Genomic DNA, 5,412 nt, shown 5'->3' with positions numbered 1-5,412 from the left:
AATATGGAAGCACCATACATCACATTTGAGCCTGCTCTTACTCAAGCCATAAGGATTCCAATTTCGAGTGGAATCCCAAACAAGAAAAGGCTCTACAACAGGTCCGAGTCACAGAGAAAATTTTTTTTCTACATGGACCTTATGGTTGTGCATGCCAAATAATATTTCTAGATGGAAAAGAAGCTGTTTCGAGTTTCTGGCAAGCCCCAGTAGGAGAACCACACCACATACTCCTAGAATTTTGGAGTAAGGCCACTGTGTCTCCTGCCAATTATTCTCCATTTAAAACAGATGTTTTAATGTAACTTGTCTTGCTGCTAGGCCCTGGAGAGGCTAAATGATGACTAAAGAGCATCAAGTGACTGTGTAACCCAAATTTCCCATCATGACTGTGAACTAGGTATTACCTGATCCATCGAATCATAAAGTTGTAAAATGGAAATGGTGTATTTAAGGCCAAGCCAAGGCAAGTTTAGGTGACAGAACTAAACTACAGAGCAAATGTCTCAGACTCTTATATCATCTGCTCCTACTATCTTGCTTCCTCTTCTTTAACCCACACCTATGGCTTCATACTAAGTAACCTATGATCAGTTAATGAAGAAAGAAAGGAGGGAAAGTATGATTTACAAATGGATCTGCTTGATATGTTGACTCTATCTATAAGTAGACAGCCACTGTATTATAGCCCCATGCAGGAGTAACCTGAAAGTTAGTAGTGAAAAGAAATTCTCCTTGAGAGTAACTTCAGATCATTCGTCTCGCTGCTTAATTTGTGAGGAAGAAGAGATGGCCTGAAGTACAAATCTACATTGTTTCACAAGCAGTGGCTTGCAGGTTGCCCCTCTGGGGAGGGACTTGTATAGACCAAGACTGAAATATTCGTAACAAAAAGCTGTGAAGGGAAAGTACATGAGTGGACCTCTAGATCTGAGCACAGAGAATGAAGGAATTTGGCTCCCATGTAAATGTGCACCAGAGAGCATCTTCTGTAGAGGAGACTGTCTCAATTACCAGCTCATTAAGATGACCCAACCTGTGGATGACAGTATCTTTCACCAACCACCTCAGTACAAATTTAATGGGCTCATGTACAAAGCAGCTATGGCATCAGGGACAAGGATGTGCATAGACTCAATAACATGGGTTTCTCTTCACCAAGGCTGATCCGGCTAACGCCACTCCTGAGTAGCCAACCTGCCAACATCAGTAGTCAATGTGGAGCCTCAATGTAACACTATTCCTTAGGGGGTACCATCCAGTTACCCAGTGACAGCTTAGGTTACTTTGGACCCTTTCTATAAGGGAAAGAGTAATGATTGGCCTTCACAAGGACAGATACATATTCTGGTTATAGGTTTACCTTCCCTGGTCATAATGCGTCTGGTAACACCAACATTTGTTGACTTGCAGAATATCACAGTATCTCACACAACATTGCCTCCAACTAGGGGTCACCTTTGATGGAATTCATCATTATCCACAAGCCCCATCTTTCAGAACATGCTGTAGATAGAATGATGAAATAGACTACTAATGGCTCAGTTTCATCCTTTCAAGGCGAGAGTGCTGTCCTACTGGACACAAACTAAAAATGATGCCAACAAGTGGTTGCCCCACTATTATGAGCTGAATCGTACCCCCCCAAATTTATATATTGAAGTTCTAATCCCTAGCACTTAAACGTGACTGTATTTGGAGATAGGACATCTGAAGAGGTAATTAAGGTAAAATGAGTTCATGTGGGTGGGCCCTAATCCAAAAACAGGACTAACATCCTTATGAGAAGAGGAGACTACACAGACAAATATGGAGGGGATACATTTGAAAACAAAGGGAGAAGAAGGCCATCTGCAAGCCAAGGAAAGAGTCTTGGAACAGATCCTTCCCTCATGGCCCTTAAAAAAACCAACCCTGCCAACACCTTGATCTTGGACGTCTAGCCTCTAGAATTGTGAGAACATAAATTTCTGTTGTTTAAACCACCCAGTCTGTGGTGCTTTGTTTACAGCAGCCCTAGAAAACTAATAAAATCAGTTAAGTCAAATAGCCTAAATGCCCAGGTCTGGGAATCAAGGAGGTAGAAGTGAAATAGCTCCTATTACACTTACACCAAATAATGTACTGAAGGAATTTTTGCTTCTCATTCTCCACAACCTTGGATTCAATGGGTTTGGAGGTCCTAGTAGGTTAGTGGGTTTGGAAGAATGCTTCCACCAGGGAATGCAGTTATAGTTCTTTCTCTTTGGAAGCTGAGTCTACCCACTTGTCATTTTGGCTTCCTTGTGCTAATGAACCAACAGGCAAAGAAGATGTCACTGTACTGGCTGTTAATGTTCCTGATTTCCCAGGGGAAATTGCATTACTGCTACATAATGAGGACAAAGATGACCATATCTTGAACCATTGGCCAACAGTCCTGGTCAATGAAAAAGTGCAACAACCCAGTATAGATAGAACCACAAACACACAGATCAACAGCAATGGAGAATTGGGTTAAAGAACCTTATCCAGCCAAGATATTGGTAGAGAGTAAAGGAAACAAAGAATGGATGGTGGAAGGATGAAACTATGATTATCAAGTAGGGCTTCATGACAAGCTACAGAAGCAAAAACTATGTCAGCTGTTTTATATTTATTAATTGGTTCCCCATTCTTTTTCTCCTGCTACCTTATATGAAGACCATTAGCGGTACCTAATGTGTGAGGTTTCACGTGAGGATATGACTGAATTGTTATCACTCCACAATGATACAAGAGCTAATGGGATGATTGTGTGTCCTCTGATTGGAGATATGAATTTTTCATCTGGACAAAAGACAAAAATAGATGCTGATGGGCAAATGGAGTGGAGCATATTGGATATTTTTCATTTGTCCCCTAAGATGCATTCTTCACACTACGCTGTTGCTCAAGAAGCTGATCTTTATAGAATTCGTTCACTGACTTCCAGTTGGATTTAGCCAATGAGAGGCATCAACAAGAGATCTAAGGCCAGAAGGGTTATGAAGGTAATTGTTCTTCATCTCTCTTCCTCCTAGGTTGCCATTTGTTGGCTACATCCCTCTACCAAAGACTAAGTTCCTATCTGGCAGACTTCTACAACTGTTCTCTCCTAGAGTTCCAGGAACCGCTCTCTCTCCATGCCCTTCAGTGCTAGCCCTGATAACTGCTGCCTACTGTTGCTAACTCTGGGATACTACACATCTCTTATTGGTTTCCCATAACTCTACCTAAACCTTTGCAAACAGACTCTGTTAAACTCTCCTCCATTACCATTTGAGTGTACTGTGTATTTCTTCCAGAATCCTGACATTGAAAGAGAGAAAGAAAGAAGACAAGAGGTAACAAAAGTGAGTACAGAAAGAGGGAATAAAGAAGTAGGAAGAAAAAGCAGGCATGGGCTATTAAGGGACAAAGGTTTATTAAGGAGAGAGAAAACAATAGAAAATACCAGAAACAAATCAAATACATTAACAGTAGCTGACCAAGTCCTGTATAAATCAGGTTTATTCAAGAACAGTCATTGGGCTTTCACTTGGCCCTCTGGCCATGGCAGCTGCAGCCCAACCCAGAGCAAGCCAAGTGGCCCCAGCTGCAGATGTAGCACACCCCTCAGGAGACCACCAGATCACCTCTTCTCAGAGTCTTGCCATGGCGACCTACAGACAGAGCCATGTGTGGCCAGTGTGTATCCTTCCATCATATGCTGACCTTGGCAAATCTGCCAGAGATATTTTCATCAGAGGATTTGGTTTTAGGTTGTCTGGATGTGAAAACCAAATCATGCAGTGCCACAGAATTCTCGGCATCTGGTTCATCTAAAGCAGACACTGGTCAACTTACTGAGACCTTGGAGATCAAATTCATACAGTGTGAGTATGCTCTGATTTTCACAGAAAAATGGAACACTGAAAACAGTCTGGGAACAGAACTGAATTGCAATTGAAGACCAGATTTGTCAAGGGTTGAAACTGACATTTGATACTACCTTCTCGCCAAACAAGTAAAAGAAAAGTGGTAAAATCAAGTCTTCTTACATGAGAGAGAGTATAAACCTTGGTTGTGATGTGGACTTGGATTTTTCTGGACCTGCAATCCATGGTTCAGCTGTCTGTGATTCCGAGAGCTGGCTTGCTGGACACCAGATGACATTTGACAGTGCCAAATTAAAGCTGACATGGAGTAACTATGCAATGTGTTGTAGGACTGGAGACTTCCAGCTACACACTATTGTCAATGATGGGACAGAGTTCAGAGAATCCATTCGTCAGAAAGCATGTGAAGATTTTGTTGCTTCAGTGAATCTTGCTTGGACATTAGGTACCAACTATACTTGTTTTGGCATTGCAGCTAAACATCCATTGGATCACACTGCTTCCATTTCTGCCATAGTCAACAATTCTAGTTCAGTTGGAATAGGCTACACTCAGACTCTGAGGCACAGTGGAAAGCTTATGTTACCGAGCAACAGGCTCATTCTGCTCACTGCGATCTGAGCCAATTAATCACAATGAGTTAGAGATCGAGAAATGAAGTTTAATTAGATTAGCGGGCAAATTGGAAGACAGGTGACTAATGTCTCAAAGACCTATCTTCAAAGATTACAGAATCCTGAGGCGGTTATATAGGGATAATGAGTAGTAAGGATGGGGTCTAGGGATATTGGTCTCCAGGCATGATGGGCTCCAGGCATCACACTGTTCCATTCTTCTGTCAGCTGTGATGGATACCTTCTACTGGTGCTTCCCGCCTGTGGTCAGCCTGCTCCTGGAGAGAAACTCATAGAACAAAGTTTTTAATTTATCAAGCTGTTGGGGAGTATATACGTCAGTGGAGGCCATGAATCAGGAGAGCAAGTGAATTTTTTGGAGTCACACAGAGGAGGGGCTGGAGCCATTTAGTCTAACAAGATGATCTCACTTATGCCCACTTACAAACAGACAGTCTCCTCTGCAAAGCAAATTCGCACCTACAACAGGGAGTGACTGGGAAGTGGTGTTCCACATCTCTCCTGCTTCCTGGCACCCTTTGGGCCACCCAGACACGTCCTCACATTCTCCCACTTCCTCCTTGGGCATTGGGGATGCAGGAACCAGGTTCTCTGAGTGGCACGGTCGACAGGAACGATGCCGGCATATCAGGGTGACTGAGCCTGGGGTGCCCCCGCTGCCTGCCACTGAGCATTGGAGGCCCCGGCCCACCACCAAGGGACCCAGTGACCGAGCCAATGCCACACCCTTGTAACGGTCACCCTGGGCCCTCAGGGTAAAAGGCACAGGCTGCGTCCATTAAATCCTGGACCATGAGGACTCTTCACAGGGCAATCTTATAATTGCACCGACTGACTATCTGTGGATAAAAGGTAGGTGTGAGAAGCAACTAGAAGGATGTGCAACTATGACATGCAAC

The 5,412-nt window shown here is 43.3% G+C and overlaps 1 pseudogene; it reads left to right on the top strand.

Moving 5' to 3' along the window:
* Positions 1–3,654: 3,654 nt before the first annotated feature.
* Positions 3,655–4,499, top strand: LOC131401596 (voltage-dependent anion-selective channel protein 2-like; annotated as a pseudogene).
* The last annotated feature ends 913 nt before the right edge of the window (positions 4,500–5,412 follow it).

The sequence above is a fragment of the Diceros bicornis genome, chromosome 4 (assembly GCF_020826845.1).
Source record: "Diceros bicornis minor isolate mBicDic1 chromosome 4, mDicBic1.mat.cur, whole genome shotgun sequence".
NCBI classification, from domain to species: domain Eukaryota; kingdom Metazoa; phylum Chordata; class Mammalia; order Perissodactyla; family Rhinocerotidae; genus Diceros; species Diceros bicornis.
Note: the sequence above shows the minus strand (reverse complement) of the source record. Positions and strands in the feature narration are given on the sequence as shown.